Genomic DNA, 19,108 nt, shown 5'->3' with positions numbered 1-19,108 from the left:
TAATTGTAATTTCTATTTTACAGATGAAAATAACAAGGTTCAGAGACATTAGGTTACTTGCCTAAAGTGAAGTGGCCCAGAAACTACACAACTGGAAATTGAACCTTAGATTTCATAATGCCACAATCTGTGCTTTTAATCACAATGTGTGTGTGTGTGTGTGTGTGTGTGTGTGAGAGAGAGAGAGAGAGAGAGAGAGACAGAGAGAGACAGAGAGATAGAGAGAGAATGTGTTTAATAGAGAACTTCTGAGAAATGGCAAGAAAACTGCCAGGTACCCATAAAACAATAATTTAGGAGCTTCTTACTATACAAGTAATTGTTAATCATATGGCTGAACTAAGGATCTCTCACTTTTGAACTAAGAAATCAAAAGCTTCCAGAAGTTGAGTCTAAATTTTACACTTACATAAGATACTTCATACAGAATGCTAAAGTATACTAACTAAAGAGTTCTGAAAATACTGGAAGCATTCATACTAGTATGATTTCATAATGTGGATAATAGAGGATTTAAGAAATTGGCAGAGGCAACTGCAGACTCATTTCTTATCATTTCTGTGAAGGGCAAGATAAATCAATAAAATGAGAAAAATGAAAAAAGAATGGCTAGCAATTTTAGGTAGTTTGCTTCATCTCCATACTAGAAAAGACTAAGCAAAAAAAAAAAAACTTCTCGAAATTTTATTTTGAAAGCACCTACAAGTGTATATGGTCTTTTTATACCAAATAACTTGGAATTATGAACTGTCCAATAAGTCTAATCTTCTCTGATGATAAAATTGCTGGCTTTATTTGAAACTATGAAATGAAAAGTGAGGTAATAATCAGAAATTCTTAAGAAAAGGAGTAGACAAAACAAAATTCTAAGAGTTGTGTCAAAAAATATTTTGAAACGAACATAAAATCCCCATTACTGGTACAGAGCTTTTAAAACTTTATCTTGGTTTTAAGCTTTAATAAATATTGATATGTTTACATAATTACTGTCATAAGGAAGACACAATTTTAGGTCAGCTTTCTTCATTCTTTCTTTATTAAGCATTATTTTATTTTGCTCCATCATCTTGTAATTATAATATAGTAACTGTGTCACTTTCTACTAAGTGGATATAATTTCCTAAACTGTTTTCCTATTCTTAACAATTAAAGGTGTTTCCAATGTTTTGTTATTACAAATGACATGACAATGAGCATCTTTATATAATAATTTTCTGGATTATAAATTATTTATCGGCATAAGCTTCCAGAATTAGAATTAATGTGTAAAAAGCTATTAACATTTTTATCTTGCTAGACATTGCCAAATTACTTGTCAAAAGATGGAACCAAATTATATTGCAAAAATCTTTGCCAACAGAAAACATTATATACAATTTTTGATTTTGCTGAATTATTAAGTTGGAAACCTATGTTCCATTTCTTTGAATTCTTTGATAACAGCGTGCTGCTGCAGGCTGCGAGGGCAGCCATGTCCATGAAGGCTCCCCAGAGTTGGAGCGGGGAAGTGGAAAAAGGTAAAAAACAAATACTAATTGTATTTTCCCTCGATTGTTCTCTCTCATTCTTTTCTGCCTCTGTGTAACTTATATCCAGGTAGCTGGAGAAACATCATGTGGCAGGGAAAATTGGTATTCCAATAAATTAATAAACACCAACTTCAAATGGATTTTCAAGACTGGAAATATTGCTCTGACTTACAGTAAGTTCTTTCTAATTCTCCTTAAGGACTATTTTCTTAGAAGCTTTCCCTACCCTCCTCAAATTTTCCTCCATCCTCTCTACTTCCTTCACTCTGAGCTGGTGAGGCGCTTCCTAACTCATTAGGAACACAGAAGTCAGTAAATAGTCCACTGCCAAATCCGTTAATTCATTAGCATTTGCATTGATCTTTGTATTCCCTTGCACTACAGGAGTTCAAGTTCAAAGGCCACGTGCACTACAGATAGCATTTCATTTTCTCTCATCTTCTCAGCACTGCATTTTCTACAACCCATCTACTCCTTATGAATGATTCTTGCCAAAATTCAACCTCATTCTAGACTAGTAACTCCAACTTAAAATGTTAAAAACTATACGTGTAACACGAAAGCCTCCCTCCTCCTCTAATCCCTGCATATCTTCTTTAGCCAATTCATGTCTGAACTTTTCAAAATTGGTATCATCATATATTGTTTCCATTTCCTCACGTCCCATCTACTCTATAATTTACATCCATCTGACTTCCCTCACCGTAATCTCTCTGCCCACTGTCCTGAAATTTTACTTATGAAGGTCACCAGCGATCTCCATGTCAGTATAGCCAATGAATAGTTTTTCTCCTATTTCTAGGCTCTTTCCTTCTTTAAAAAAGAAAAAGAAAAACAAAAACCATTTTTTTTCCTCTATCCTTTCACACTCTCATCATCTTCTGTCCTGGTATATTTTACTGGCTTTCCGTGTTTAATCTGATTTCTCACATTCTATGAGTTTCCTTTATCTTCAGTGGAATAAACCCCTATATGAAGGATTATTCTCAACAGTTAGTTCTCATAATAACAGTACTAGTAGCAGCAGTCAATACTTCTATAATGCTTATCATGTGCCAGACACTATTCTAAGACACTGTTTAAATACATATATATAGACACACACACACACACACACACACACACACACACGAAGTTTTCCTCCTCATAGGCGTATGAAATAAGCCGATTATTATACCCATGTTACAAATGAGAAAACGGAGGCAATGAGAGGCCAAGGTCACATGATCAGTACTTGGTGAAGCCCCGCCTGAGTTAATGCTGGAACTTTAGAGGAGACAAGTTAAATAATGTCTCACAGATTGGCCTTAAAAGTGAGCAACACTTAATTAATGACTTGTGAAAGTATCAGAAAAAAAGGGGACATTTTAAATTGAATGGGATCTACTAAGTCATGGATCAGTAACTAAGAATGACTCTTATTGAATGAAATTAGTTTTCATTATTCTTTTGAAAGAATAATCTTGTGTTAGTGTTTCACAGTTTTTTTTTTCATTCACATATTTATTCTTTATTAGACACACATTTCCTACACACCTATGTGCCAGTGCCTGCTGCAAGCCTTGGAAGCAAAAAATTACAAAGTCCCTGCTCTTAAGCAAATGTCCAGTGGTGGAGGAAGACAGAGTAAACATGTAAATAAATGTTGTACAGTGACAGAAATACGACTGGACAAAGGGATGGAGAGGCACTGAGGAGGCAGGTCTCTTTGGTCAAGATAGTAGTGGTGGCGTTTGAACCGAGGCCTTAACGGTAAGAGGGAAATTGGTCCGGGTAGATGGATTAGCCAATCTAAAGCTGGGAGAGCAAGAAGTAGAGCTTGTTGCATCTGAGGGACTGAAAAGGACAACTGTGCCTCGAGCCCCATGAAGGTCAGGGAAAGATGTAGTAAGTGACCAGAGCACATGGTCTCTGTGAGCCTGGCTAAGTAGTTGAAAATTTCATCTCTTTACAATAGATAGCCTTTAGAGGTTAGAAGCAGTGCAATAATAGCGTCTGATTTGTGCTTTTTAAAAGACTACTTTGACTGTTGAATGTCCTACAAAAGCAAAATACCTGTGTCTCTATGAAGCGCAGATAGTAAATTTTAAAAAGCCCAATGAGCTCATAAGCAGTTGGTTGACTAACTGTTATCATTTATCTTAACTAGACTTCATTAATAGAAGCTTGGTGACCTGTGGGGTCTAATGATTAGGGCAACCCAGCTATTTTCAAATAGTGTGATTTGAAAAATCCTTGAAATTGTTAGGGTCCAGGAAGATTATTTTATTGCTGGGGCTGGATGGGAAGTTTAGAATAAGAAAAGAAAGTATGATGGCTGGCTTCCATCTATTCTCCCTTTCTCTGGGAGAAATGATGGTGGGGTGACTACTTTGCTGTTGACCCAATGCTTCAATTTCAGAGCTGGTTCAATCCAGTAACTATTTGCTGAACAACTATTATATGTTAGGCACCCAGCTGCAACTGGGAATATAAAGAGAATAATTAATAAGAAAAGCAGGTATTACTAACAAGAGACAGGCACTGTGTTAATGCTTAACATGCACCATCTCAAGTTACATTAATTTACACACTAACCATATGAGGTAGATGCATTTATTATACCATTTTCCAGGTGAGAAATCTAATCCCTTTAAGGGGCTTAAGTTACTTCTCCAAGGTTACACAGCTAGTTAGGGGCATAGGCGGTATTTGGACTCAGGTCTGGTATCAGCACCAATTCTCTTAGCCATTATGCTCTCTAAGGACCTTACTTGAGAAGTTCAGATTATACATATATGGGTACAACCAACCCTAAGACCATCTGGCAAAACTGGCTGCTTGAGAAGTCCTGGATTTATGTAAGATGCTCTTGGAATGGAGAAGATCGTGAAGGAGGGTCCCCAAAACACACTCTCTATACTAAGGGGCAACAGAAGAGAGAAAGAATTAGCCTACAGCAGTATGATATTGAGGACCAAGAAACAGTGTTTCTCTCTTTTGTGAACAGTTATTAAATTATTTCTACTTCAGAATATCAGAAAGAAGTCACAGGACTATGGACAGTTTGCTGAGCCACCCTATCTATCTTAGCGTGAATCCTGGCAGGTGTAGAGCTCATAGTATGACCCTGGCACCTAAGTGTAGTTAAGTAAGCTTTCATTTTTCTTCGGCCTTAAAGCAAAGCAGCTTTCTGATAGGTATAATTTAGGAAAGTCTTCCAAGAAAATAGTTAAAGTCCACTTTAAATATCTCAGAGAAAAGCAATTTTGCAAAAGATCTATCAGCAAAAGCAAGGCCAAACACACCAATTATTTAGTGAGACTTGTATTGTTATATCATTGCTCATGTTGTTTCTTTATGCATTTACCTGGAAGAAGGCTTTTAATGTTCAACAATTCTCAAAGAGATAAAGACCCACACTGATGTGCCAGAAAGAGCTTTGCCCTGGAATTAGATCAGTTTAGGTTTGGCTACTTACTAGAATTAGGTAACATTCTTAATCTTTCTGAGCCTGTCTCCTATCTGCAAATAGGGATACCACTATCTATTACAGAGGGATGTGCTTAAATTAAATGACACATGTAAGTGAAATATATCCTTCCAGACTGAGAACATACCTAGTAAATGTTAAGTGATCTGCAAATATTCTGCTTTCTTGAAACGGATGAAACCTGTTATCATGATTTTAACCAATGGTCTAAATATCAAGACAATATTTAGTTAAAAGTTATAGTTGTTCTTTCACTGTCCACCTGCATTTTAACATATTCTAACATATTCTCCTTGATAAATTGTGTCAATATTAGTAACATTTGTCATTTCAGCTATTACTGTTCGTATGTTTAAAATATTTCAATGTGATATAAGTCGTTACTCAAAGGGATGCCTAGCTGGCTTTGTCAAAGATTTATTTTAAGTAAAAATAAAAGACTCATTTCCACCAAGTTTGATTGAACAGTGTATTCATTAACTGTATGAACTTTCTGGCCAACCCAATACAGTAGCCAAGACATGGAAACAACCTCAGTGTTTTCTTGTGGATGAATGGATGAAGAAAATGGGGGTGCATACGACCTACTATTATTCAGCCATGATAAAGAAGGAAATCTGGCTATTTGTGACCACATGGGTGGGTTTGGGGGGCATTATGCTAAATGAAATGTCAGACAGAGAAAGATAAATACTTTATGATCTCATATGTGAAATCTAAAATACTGAACTCATGATAGAAAGAATGGAATGACGGTTGCCAGAGCTGGGGGTTGGAGGTGACGAAAATGAGGGAAGATGATCAAAAGGTAAAAACTTCTAGTTATAAGACAAGTGAGTAATGGTGATGTAATGTACAGCTCGGTCACTACAGTTGACAATACCGTATTTTATGTTTGAAAGTTGCTAAGAGAGTAGATCTTGAAAGTTCTCATCACAAAGATAACATTTGTAATTATGTGAATTAAGGTTAACTAAACTTATTGTGGTAATCATTTCACACACACTATATATATATTAATCATCACATTGTACACCTTGGACGGATACAATATTATATTTCAATTAAATTTAATTTCCGTCTGGCCCGTCATTTTCCAAAGGCCACTCAAGATCAGGGGACAGAACGCCTCCTCTCCAAGTGTCCTGCCAGCCCACCCATTCAAGATCAGAGGGACAAAATGCCTAACTAAAACAAAACAAAAGAGAAACACAAAAAAACTGGAGAGAGGGAGGAAAGGGTGCCCTGAAAAAGAAAAAAAAATTTTAAAAACTAAGTACGTTGACAGAGCTAAGAAGAAACTACCAGGAAAAAGAAACCCTACGTGTCAGATCCTAAAGTACAGAAGGGCAAGCCCGCCGGCAGTCCAGGCCCGGGGGGACCGGGGTCCCCAGCCCTGCAGAGCCAACCGCAGACCGGCTCAGGCGCCCCTCGGAAGCGCGGGGTCCCCGCGGCCGAGTCGGCGCCCCCGGCCGGCGCCGGCTCCCCTCTGCCCACCCTGCGCGCGGGGGCTGGAAACTGCCGCGGAGAACCACGGCGGGGCGGGAAGGGGGGCTCCAAAGAGGGTCTGGCGACTCGAGTCGCTCCGTTTCCCGGTGGGCTCAGCGCGCGCCGTGGGGGAACAGGAGCGGGGGTCCGGGAGGAGGGGACGGGCGGCACTTACGTAGACCGGCAGCGGCCACGGGTAGACGGCGGGCTCGGTCCCCAAGAGCGACTCCAGCCTCAGCTCCAGCTTCTCCCCCATTCCTTCGCGCGCGGCACCCGCACCGCGCTAGTCTGGCGGTTGGGGGAGGGGCGCGGCGCCACCGCCGGGGGCGGGGCAGACGGGCAGGCGGGAGGCTGAGGGGAGGGGGCCTGGCCTGGGCCTCAGCTGCCGCCGCCGCACTCCTGTCCGGCCCCCGGCTCCCTCTTTGCGCTCACAGGCCCGGGGCCTCCAGCGCTGCTGCGAACTCGGGCCGGCGGGAGGCGACCACAATGAGCCGGGGGCCGGGCTGAAACACTCCCGGCGCGCGCGGCCCGCCCCGTGGACTCGCACGCTCTCACGCACGCACGCACGTACGCACGCACATACGCACGTCATCGGCTGCCCCTGGCCACACCCACCGGCCCGAAGTGGGGACCCGGCCAAACCTCTCAGGGCCAGTGGTGGCGAGTTCGACTCTCGACCTCGACGTACCGTGACACAACCCCTCCCCCCCAATAATAAGACTATAATTCCTATTAAATATGACAGCTGGAATCCCGGCTTCTGTTCACAAAATTGCCGTGTATTTAGCCTATGCTAGGCACCAGACCGCGGACGCTCAGTACTGGCCAAAAAGGAAATGCCCTGCCCTCATAGCACTGCCATTTTAATTGGAATAGTAGTGACAATGGTCAAGGGAGAAAATAAAGTGTCATCATCGCCACGGGGATGGTTAATCTCATGTGCGCACTGCGTGGGGCCCCGGCAACCACAAACATTATTCCAGATGTGGCCAGGAAGGGATTTTTCAGAAGAGATTAACACTGAAATTGGTCCACTTTGCGTAAAGGAGGAACGAATACAAGGAATTTATATATGCAGTACATATATATTTTTATTCTACATGCTTTTCTATGTAGGTGTATATGCGTGTCTATATGTATGTACGTGTATGTATTGCATATATTATATGTGTATGTATGTATACTGTATATATACACACCTAAATATCTTTCTATGTGTGTATATATGTATGATATAGACGTACCTAGGTGTGTACATTGCATATGTTATACGTATGTGTACATACTGTATATACACAAACGATGCATTTCATATGTGTGTATGTATAGTGTATCTGTATGTGTCTATTGTATATATTACGTGTATATGTGTGTATACATACTGTATATATACAAACTATGCATTTTATATATATGTGTGTATATATGTATTTGCGTATTGTATATACTATATGTGTATATGTCTGTATGCGTACTGCATATATACACAGCTGTATATTTTTGTATGCGTGTACATATGTACGTGTGTGTGTATATACACACACACCCTATGGATTCTGTTTGTCTGGAGAACCCTCACTGATACGGCCACTTATGACAATTGAGCACCTGCTCTTTGCCAGCCAGGGAGCCAAACGCTTGTCCTTTCTGTGTCTCCCTTAAGTGTCACAAGTCCCGGGAGGGAAGGTGATGCCGCTCCTACCAGTTGAGGTGCCTCAGGGTCAGAGAGGTGCACAGGGCGGGGGGCTGGAGCCTGGTGGAGCCCAGGTGCAGTTCTAGCAGCAGTACAGCCTAGCAGTCCCACTTCCCCGGGTGCCTCTCACAAAGACGCCGAGGGAGAGACGGGGTCTGAAGGAGGGGATGAGGAAGCTTCCGTGGGTCTGCAAGCCCAGACCAAGGCTGACTCGTCAAGGGTGTTAGAGGTCAGGACTCTGGTTACCCTGGGGAAGGGGTTACACAGAGCCATTCCCATTCGGAAAAAGTATCCATTCTGCTCTTGTTTGTATGTTTACCCCCCTCCCCCAAATCTTTTAAAAACAGATTCTCTTGGTTGCTGGGAGCACACACGGGGAAGTTGTGTGTGAGGGGGTGTGATCCAGGGGACAGGGAGGATAAGCCCCCCACTCGTAGGGCCGGGAGTGGCTCAGCTTTGTGAGCTAAGGATGGCCTGCGAGGTCCCAGAGAGAAGGGTCCCTGCTCCGTCCCTGCTCCGTCCTTGCTCCGTGCACCCCATTCCCAGCCTGAGAAGTCCAGAGCCCCCCGCCCCCGCACACACACACACCAGGGAGGAGAGCCAGTCACAATGGCTCCCAGGCTCCGGCTCCAGGGCTCCCGGCACTAGGAGCTATTTTCAGCTTTCATGCCCTAGGACACGGCCAGAGCTATTGTCTCCGGAAACTCTCTGTCTGTCTCTCGCCCGCCCGCCATCCCTCCCTCCCTCCCTCCTCCGCCTTTTCCCCTCCCGCTCCAGCTGTCTGCCCTCCACCCTGCATTTCTACACAGGATGGCTCACAGACAGCTGCTCCCCGTGCCCACCCGCCACCATTCGATGGATGTCAAAGCAAGCCCTGGGGACTTCCCTGGAGGTCCAGCGATTAAGACTCCGAGCTTCCACTGCAAGGGGTGCGGGTTCAAAGCCTGGTCAGGGAAATAAGATCCCACATGCCGCCCAGCACGGCCAAAGAAATAAATGAGTAAAAAATAAAGTTATAGTGATGAAACAGCCCTAGTGGTGCAAGGATGGGACGTATAGCTCTATGGTAGAGAATAAAGGTCCAGAAACAGATAGATGAGAACTTGATATGACAGAAAGTGAGGAAATTAAGGAGTTTTCAATAAATGGCATTAGGACAATTGCTTATCCATGTGGGGAAAAGTAAATTAGAAAAAAAGAAAACAAGCAAGCCGTGGTCAGGTGTGACCTTGGGCCCACGGCCATTGGCACACGTTGTCGTGTGGGACGTTCTTCCTTAGACTCCTCCCTCCCTCCTGTGTCACTGTCACTTCCTCCAGAACCTTCCTGGACTCCCCTACACAAGCCCGGGGTGTGTCCTCACCCGCCCACCCTGGATCACCGGAATTCCAATCCCGGCCCACCCTTCCCCGCCAGGTGAAGAACTGTGCCTGGTCAGTAAGACCGTAGAGGTCCTTGGCCATTGCTATTGCAGTTGGAATTGTTACTGTGTTTACACAGGGTGACCAACACCCGCCCCCACTTTGCCCAGGACCGCTCAGGTTTGAGCGCTGGAACTATGGGGAAACCCTCATTTCTGGGGGAACCCAGAAGGCTGGTCAGCCTATTTAGGATGAATCTTTCACTTGATATCCCAACCCCCGAGAGCCAGAAAGGAAATCTCCCCCCTCCTTCCATGGTAACCTTCATTCATTCATCCACTCATCCCTTTATTCAACTCCTTTATTCAGCAAGTATTTATGAAGCATCTACTACATAGCAGACACTCTTCTAGGTGCTGGGGACAGTAAACTGAGAAGGTGTGATTTCTTACATGGGGATGATGTCTCGGAGACCACTGCAGGGCATGGGAGGTGGGAGAGGGAAGGGGCAGTTCTAAATGCAGGCTCTGATGGGATTGGGGCAGACCTTGCCCTAAGCCAGGCTGGTTGCTTCAACACAGCTGTCCTCACTCAGGACCATCCTGCTTCCGCCTCACCCAGTTCTTCGGTGATGTCTGCGGAAAATCTGTGGTTGTCACAACTGGGGGGGAGGGGACCCTGGAATCAAATGGCTGGGGACAGGGATGCTGCTGAACCCCACACAGTGCCCAGGAAGGGCCCCCAGCAAAGAATGTCCCGCCCCAAATAACCCCAGTGCCATGGGCGAGACCCTGCACTAATATTATTCAGACCCGCTGGGGCCCCGAGATTCCTGCACAGGCTGGGACTCTAACCGGGTCACCTCTGTATCCCGAGGTGACCTAGAGTGGGGCAGCCAGGAGGGCTGAGTATCAGGGATGAAATGACCAATCTCTGTGCCCACTCTCCCCACCACACCCCAGGGTCGATGGCCTCTATCTCCTCCCTGTGCAGCTAGCTTTTCCCTGAGCCATTTCTTCTTGTCAAGGTCCCTGTCGCAGGTTGTGTTCCCCGAAGATGACGTTGAGAGCAAGGATTGGAGTGCAGGTTGATGATGTGAGACGTGCAGAGAACAGATACAGCTGCCATAGGGTCCCGCAATTCCACTCCTGGGCATAGATCTGGAGAAAACTCTAATTCAAAAATATACATACACCCCTGGGATTTCCCTGGTGGTCTAGTGGTTAAGACTCTGTGCTTCCAGTGCAGGGAGCATGGGTTCCATCTCTGGCCAGGGAACTAAGATCCCACATGCTGTGTAACAAAAAAATAAAGAAAGAGAGAGAGAAAGAAAGAAAGAAAAAGAAAGAAAGAAAGAAAAAGAAAGAAAAAAGAAAGAAAAAAAGAAAGAAAAAGAAAGAAAAGATACATGTACCCCAATGTTCATTGCATCACTATTTATAATAGGCAAGATGTGGAAGCTGCCTAAATGTCCACTGATGGGTGAATGGATAAAGAAGATGTGGTACATATATACAATGGAATATATTCAGCCATAAAAAGAATGAAATAATGCTATTTGCAGCAACGTCGTGGATGGACCTTGAGATTATCATACTAAGTGAAGTCAGTCAGAAGAGAAAGACACATATATGATCTCTCTTATATGTGAAATCTAAAATACGACACAAATGAACTTGTCTACGAAGCAAAAACAGACTCACAGACATAGAGAACAGACTTGTGGTTGCCAAGGGGGAGAAAGAGTGAGGGAGGGTTGGATTGGGAGTTTGGGGTTAGCAGACGCAAACTATTAAATATAGGATGGATAAGCTACAAGGTCCTACTGTCTAGCACAGGGAACTATATTCAATATCCTGTGATAAGCCATAATGGAAAAGAAAAAGTTTTATTTATAGGTTCCATCCCTAACTGAGCTGGCCCATCCCCTCCCATGGTTCTAAGTGCAGCCCGAGGCTGCAGACTTCCCACCATGGTCTTCAGCTCCAGAGCAAGCCACCTGCAAACCAGCCGCATCTTCCCAGGGGCTGGCAACTCTCCTTTGCTACTGATTCCAAGACACATCCAGATAGCACAAATGTGACCATGAAAACAAACTCAGCCATGTTCAAATCAGGGAAATAACATTCTTATCTCTGTTTAGTAGTTGCTTAATTTTAGAATAGCTTAGAGTTACAAAAAAGTTGCAAAGATCTGTACAGAGTGTACAGAGTGCTGTGGACCCCCGACCCAGTACCCCTATTTCCAACACGTTAGTACTTTAGTACGTTAGTACGACATGCTTATCCAACTAAGGAACCGAGATGGATACGTTATTATTAACTAAAGTCCACACTTTATTAGAATTTCCCTAGCTTTCCCCTAACATCCTTTTTCTGTCCCAGTCTCCTCTGGGCTGTGACATTTCTCAGACGTCCCTGGGTTTTGATACCTTGAAAGTTTTGAGGAGGACTGGTCAGGTATTTTGTCCCTCAATTTGTCTGTCTGTTGGTTTTCTGATGTTTTTCTTATGGTTGGGCTGGAGTTATGGGGTTTGGGGCGGAAGATGCAGACAGAGATAAAAATGTCATTCTCCTCAGGTCACATCATCAAGGATACACACCATCAAGGATACACACATCAAGGATACACACCATCAACGGGACTTGTGACAAACAATTTTACCCTTGATCACCTGGCCAGTAGCGTCTTTTTTTTTTTTTTTTTTTTTTTTGCTGCGTTGGGTCTTCATTGCTGCACACGGGCTTTCTCTAGTTGCGGCGAGCAGGGGCTCCTCTTTGTTGCGGGCACGTGCTTCTCATTACAGTGGCTTCTTTTGTTTCGGAGCACGGGCTCTAGATGTGCGGGCTTCTGTAGTTGTGGCATGGGGGCTCAGTAGTTGTGGCTCCCAGGATCTAGAGCGCAGGCTCAATAGTTGTGGCCCACGGCCTTAGTTGATCTGCGGCACATGGGATCTTCCCGGACCAGGGCTCGAACCCGGGTCCCCTGCATTGGCAGGTGGATCCTTTTTTTGTTTTCTTTGTTCCGTTTGGAACCAAAACTTTAATCCCAAGGAGTCTCACAAAACATATTACAAATGACAGCATGGAAAAAAAATTGCACAGTAACTCAAAGTTCAGCTCTACAGTATACTCTTTATCTGGCAGGACATTGGTATCTTGATAATCTCAACTTCCAAAAAACTTTACAAAGAGCTATGTATTCATGTACAGCAATCACAGAGGGGACTTATGACCTAACTCAAAGGTAAACTAACTTCCTTGAAACTTCTTAGATGCTAAACTCACTGGACAAGCTCTTGTCCAGTGTGAAGACTAGTGGAATTCTTAAACCTCTAATCTAGGGTAAGGGTGCGGCTTTCATTTCTACCTGCTGGCTTGTGTTCACAGTACCTTTTAAAGACTGCTTGCTTGACTACAGCTGCATACCACATCCCAGCTACAGAAAGTCTTTTTAATGTTTGCCAGTGCTGTTTCCATAATAATAAACATCACACTTTAGGTGGGCAGGAGTTAGAGTTTTATTATCAGTCTAGGCAAGACCAAAAATTCAAAGCAAATTCAATTCTGCTTAAGAGAACATTGTAAAGAAACAATTCTTCATATTACATGCCTCATATGACCCATTTCAAACCATAGAGAATGACACCTTTATGTGTCACTGTCCCAAGAGACAAACAAACGGGAACAGCTAAAACATTTAAAAGGTGCATCAAGCTTCGGAAGTCTCAAACGAAACTTGAATTTTCTGTACATACTCCTGTCAAATGAAGGTATTTCCTGTGCACCACTCCTCTTGCAAAGTGGTCTGCTATTTCCTTTCATTTGACCTGGATCGGCTAGGAGACCTAGAGAAAGATCGGGACGGCTTGCGATTTCTCTCCCGGGACAGTGATCTCTCTCTTCTCCTATATCTACTAAAGGGACCTGCTCCGGCTGCGGGAGAAGCTTCTCCGTCTTGGAGATCTGTGGTGAGGGGGAGGACTCCTCCTCCGATAATCATCTCGAGGGCGACGACCCCAAGAAGGAGGCGGCCACGATTTCGACTTCTCCCTTCCCCATTCGACAGGTCCACTCTTACTCGGCAGCCACAGAGTGTTCTCCCGTCTACTTCTCAGACAGCATCCGCTGCATCTCGGGGATCTTCATTTTCAACAAGAGTGAAGCCGGGAGGGTTTTTAGCAACCCACACACTTCGGAGTGGTCCATAATATCCTAAAGCTCGTTCGAATTCAGTCTTCTTACCACTGTTTCCAAGGCTCCTTACATAAACGTTCCAGTCCAACGGACAGGAATCCCGATGCAAGACCCTCCTGGCTCCTGGCTTTCATGGGCCACAGGGTGATCCCGGGCCTCTAGAATCTGGCAGCTGAATCGGCTCGCACAAGCTGGCCTGTGGGGATGCTTTTCCCCCTATGTGTCCAGCCCGGGGCCATGCTGTCTAGGCCCGACCTCCAGGGTGACAGGGTGAACCCCAGGTCCCTGGAGCAAACACTCAGAGACCTGGTGACCAGACTCAGGGGCCTGGGGCGGCAGCTGGACATGTGTGGCCACCCTGGTGGTGTTTGGCCCCATCTGCAGTTCCAGTTCCAGCTGAGAAAGAGCCTCGCTGTCTTATTTTCTCCTGGTTGTGTAAGGATCCCCGGTGTCATTTGACAGAAATGTAGATGGTGTGTTCTTTCTCTCTTTTCTCCCTGCTTCCTCTCGTCCCTCTCCTCCTCCCTCTCTCCCTCTCCCTCTGTCCCTCTCTCTCTTCCCTCTCCCTCTTTCCTCTGCGTCTCTCTCTTTCCCTCTCTCCCTCCCCCCTCCCTCTCCCCCCTCCCCGTCCCTCTCCCAACTCCCTCTCCACCTCCGTCTCCCCCTTGCTCTCCCCCATCCCTCTCCCCCTCCCCTCCCCCTCCTCGCTCTCCCCCGTCTCTCTCCCTCCTCCCCCCTCCCTCTTCCCTCCTCCCCCCTCCCTCTTCCCTCCTCCCCCGTCCCTCTTCCCTCTCCTTCTCTTCCTTCCTCTCTCCCTGTCCCTGTTTCCCTGTTCCGCACGCTCTCCCTCTACCTCTTTCCCTCTCCCTGTCCCTCCACCTCCTTCCCTCTCCGGAGAGGGAAGGAGGTGGAGGGACAGGGAGAGAGAGCAGGAGAGGGAGGGGGGAGAGGGAGAGAGAGGGGTGAGAGGGAGAGAGGGAGAGAGAGAGGGAGAGAGGGAGGGAGCGAAAGACCGTCTCTCCCTCCCTCCCTCTCTCCCTCCCTCCCTCTCTCCCTCCCTCCCTCTCTCCCTCCCTCCCTCTCTCCCTCCCTCCCTCTCTCCCTCCCTCCCTCTCTCCCTCCCTCCCTCTCTCTCCCTCCCTCCATCCCTCTCTCCCTCCCTCCATCCCTCTAGCTCCCTCCCTCTATCCCTCTCGCTCCCTCCCTCTATCCCTCTCTCCCTCCCTCTCTCTATCCCTCTCCCTCCCTCCCTCTATCCCTCTCTCGCTCCCTCCCTCTATCCCTCTCTCCCTCCCTCCCTCTCACCCTCTCCCTCCCTCCAACTCTCCCGCTCCCTCCATCTCTCCATCTCCCTCACTCCCTCCCAGAGAGGGAGAGATAGAGAGGCAGAGACAAGGGAGAGGGAGAGAGGGAGAGGGGGAGATGGAGGGAGAGGGAGAGGGAGGGAGAGGAAGAGAGGGAGAGAGATATGGAGAGGAGGGGGGGGAGAGGGAGATGGAAAGAGGTCTCTTCCTCCCTCCCTCTCCCTCCCTCTCTCCCTGTCCCTGTTTCCCTGTTCCGCTCTCCCTCTCCCAACACCTCCTTCCCTCTCCAGAGAGGGAAGGAGGTGGAGGGAGAGGGAGAGGGAAAGAGGGAGAGGGAGAGCAGGAGAGGGAGGGGGAGAGGGAGAGAGAGGGGGGAAAGGGAGAGAGGGATAGAGGGAGGGAGCGAAGACGTCTCTCCCTCTCTCCCTCTACACCTCTCTCCCTCCCTCTCTCCTTCTCCTCCCTCTCCCTCCATGTCTCCATCTCCCTCACTCTTTCCCAGAAAGGGAGAGATGGAGGGAGAGGGAGAGAGGGAGAGGGAGAGATGGAGGGAGAGGGAGAGTGAGAGGCAGCGAGGTAGAGGGAGAGAGGGAGAAAGGGAGAGAGAGAGAGAGAGAGAGGGAGAGCGGTAGAAGTGCTGAGGAGGGGGGCTCCCTCCCCCTCCCACTCCCATCCTCTCCCTACTGCTTTCTCTTTTTTCTGCTTCAACAAACCCCAGGCGCCTTTTAGATCAGCCCTGAAGTCAACGTTGATGCTTGGACAGCCTGACCTCCCCGCTGACTTCCAGCCCAGGACCACCGCTGGGAGATGAAGTCTGCGGGGCCCTGGGCGCAGGCTGCACAGGCACCTCCTCTGATGCCCAATCTCTCCTCGTTTACGAGGCAGCCGACACTCCCCTCCCTGACTCCCCAAGATTTGAGGCCTTTTTAGTATGTGTCGATAATGCCATGAGCGACTATTTAACTCTTCCACGAGGACCCATCTCCCAAAATGCAGTGGTTTTCAGCCTTGGCTGCACTAGAGAACCCCCAGGGAAGGGAGAGACGTCTCTCCCTCCCTCTCTCTTTCTCTCCCTCTGTACGTCTGTCTACCTCTCTCCCTCTCCCTCTCCCTCTGGGGTGATGCCCGATGAGCTCAGAATCGCAGATGGACCCCCCCATCCCCTCTCTGTGGCTTGCATGGGGGATGCACCTTCTCACTGTGGCCCGGGCATGGCCTTGACATTCAGACATCGGGTCCTGCATGGACACTTGTGTTTGTTCCATAGCGCATGTGGCTGCAGTCTGTGCTTCTGTAGATGCGGGCTGTGCGTGAGCCCTTCATCTTCCCCGCAGACACCACTGGTGCTCGCTCGGCCTCGCGGGGGATGCGGGGGGCACGGGGGACAGTCTTGTGTCCCCACCTTCTTGGGCTGCAGACAGGCCACGCTGGTGCTGTGGTGACTGGGGGCTCCCAGGAGAACCCCGCTGCAGACCGGAGAGGTGGCCCCCGAGAAGGTGGCGTACACCTGGGGCCGGGCCTCATCAGTGAGCCACGGGCCACCTGCAGCAACAGGTGTCTCACCGTCCAGGGGCTGGGTGTTCGGGCGCCGTGGGGTTGAGCTACTGTCTGCACGGCAGCCGTGTTTGTCTTGTTGAGCCCGGGGAGGCCCCTTGGTGGCTCCTGGAGAGCCTGGCCGCATTTCTTCCTGCCCTTGGCCTTAGAGCCCATCACGTTCATGCCGTTTCTGCTTCCAAAAGGACCTGTGTTAATAAAGACCACGTGTTAGGACAGCACCAAAGTGCCTAGAAATCCGGGCCAGGAGGAGGAGGGAGGGGGATTGGCTGTGCCCGCCAGTGGCCTGGGAGCCCTGCCCGCCTGCAGAGACCTGGCCCGGGGCCCGTGGGGAGGGCGTGGCCCTCGGTCCCCAGCGCCTTCCGTCTCTGGCTTCCGGGAGAACTGCGTGATCCTCAGGGAGCTGGTGAGGCTGCAGGCCCTGAAGTCCCGCCTGCTGGGGTTCCGCACCATGCCGACTCCGTGCTGGAGATGAACACGGACAAGACCAGCCAGGTGGTGGCCACTGTCCTAGGTAACACCGCCTTCCCCTGAGTCCCAGTGGGGACGGGGTCAGGCGGACCTTGACCGGACGTGGTGCTGCCTGAGACCCCACTGTGTCAGCCCTTGGGGGTCACCTTCCCAGACCCTTCATTCTGCCTCGAGGGGCACAGGGTCGGGGGTGGCTGGGGGGCCGCCCCAGGGACGTAGCCGAGCCTCTCCCCTCCGCCCGCAGGTGAGCTGGCCCAGAAGCTGAAGCCCCTCGGGGAGCAGGAGCGGCCGTGATCCTGGAGCTAAAGAAGGCCGAGTGCCAGAGGCGGGGCCTGCACTTTGACGGCCCCATCAACGCCTGGGACCTGCGCTACTACGTGAACCAGGGGGAGGAGACGCGCTACCACGTGGGCCAGTACCTGCTCAATGAGTCTTTCCCCATGCAGGCGGTCACACGCGGGCTGCTGGGCATCTCCCAGGAGCTGCTGGGGCTGACCTTCGACCTGGAGGAGGGCACCAGCATGTGTCACGAAGACGTGAGGCTCTAAACGGTCTGGGACGCGGCCTCGGGCAAGGTCATCCATCGGCAAGTTCTACCTGACCTCTATCCTCGGTGCGTGCGTGGGGGAACCTGTCGGCCGTGGGCCGGGGCTCCTCTGTGGAAGCGGGGCCCCATCCACGTCCCTCCGCAGGGTGGGGAAGTCCGGGCACGCGGCCTGCTTCGGCCTGCCTACAGCACGATGGGAGCTGCCAGATCGCCATCGCGGCCATGGTGGCCAACTTCACCAAGCCTACGCCCAACCTGCCCTCCCTGCTGCGGCATGATGAGCGGGAGACCAACTTCCACGACGTCGGGCATGCGATGCACCAGCTCCGCTCCCAGGCGCAGGGCTGCAGGCAGGGGGCGGGGAGGGCCCGGGCATGCGTGGTCCTCAGGCAGGCCCTCGCCACGGGATTCTTTCACTGACATCACCCCACACGTGGTGACGCCCTCGGTGTCAGCTTCCATCATCAAACCCCAGGCACTGGGCGCGTAAATAACGGAAATGGATGTCCTCGAGGCTCTAGAGGCTGGAAGACCCAGATCAAGGAGTCAGGGCTGGTTCCCTGCATGTTAAATACATGTACTCAAGAGTTGCCTTTAAAAAAGACAAAAGAAAAGAAAGGAACGTTGCCTGCAAGTCTGCTGACGGCCGGTGATGAGAACCAGAGGGAAGGCTCTGGGGCCGGGGGTGCAGTGCCCTGTGAGCTCGGGGGCTGCTGCCAGTCTCCGTGGAGGCTCAGCAAGTCCCAGTGACTTCCCCACGTGGGGGGCGCCAGCTGAGAGTCTGGGCCCAGGACCCACTGCTCGTTCGGTCTTCCTGTGGTCAGCCCTTCATCCTGAGAGCGATGCTCTCACAGGCTGCACTGGGGCGTGTGGGGACAGTTTACTGAGCCGTACAGACGTCACTACTGCTTTGGACCATTTCCATCATCCCGAAAATGTCCCTCACGCCCTTAGCTATCACTCCGTCCCCTCGCCAGCCCCTGACAACCAGGAACCCACTCGCTGACTCTGTGGATCTACCTGCTCTGGATGTTTCTCCTCAGTGGGGTCACGCCCTGTGTGTCCTTCTGTGTATGACTTCTCTCGCTGAGCATCGTGTTCTCAGGGTGTACCGACGTGGCAGCGAGCGTCAGGGCTTCACCGCATTGCGTGGCTGAGGGACGTAAAGAAGACAAGAGAAAAGAAAAGCACGTTGCATGCAGGTCTGCTGACAGCCGGTGATGAGAGCCAGAGGGAAGGCTCTGGGGCCGGGGGCGCCGTGCCCTGTGAGGCCCTGGCGCTGCTGCCAGTCTTGGTGGGGCACGGGCAGCACCGTCCCTCAGGAGCTGCTGGACAAGCTCATCAAGTCCCGGGAGGCCAACCCAGATGCGGCCGGACCGAGGGAAGGGAAGGGGGCTTCCGGTCTGCCCGGCTGGCAAGCGTGGCCTGGACACGGTGCCAGCCCCCCGTCTCCTTCCTCCCACGCCCCAGGCCTCTTCAACCTGTGCCAGATC

This window comes from Delphinapterus leucas, unplaced genomic scaffold (assembly GCF_059928025.1).
Source record: "Delphinapterus leucas isolate spDelLeu-1000000601 "Yukka" unplaced genomic scaffold, BTC_Dleu_Yukka2 spDelLeu_asBTCV2_sq85, whole genome shotgun sequence".
In the NCBI taxonomy this organism is placed as follows: Eukaryota; Metazoa; Chordata; class Mammalia; order Artiodactyla; family Monodontidae; genus Delphinapterus; species Delphinapterus leucas.
This window is presented reverse-complemented; position numbering follows the sequence as displayed.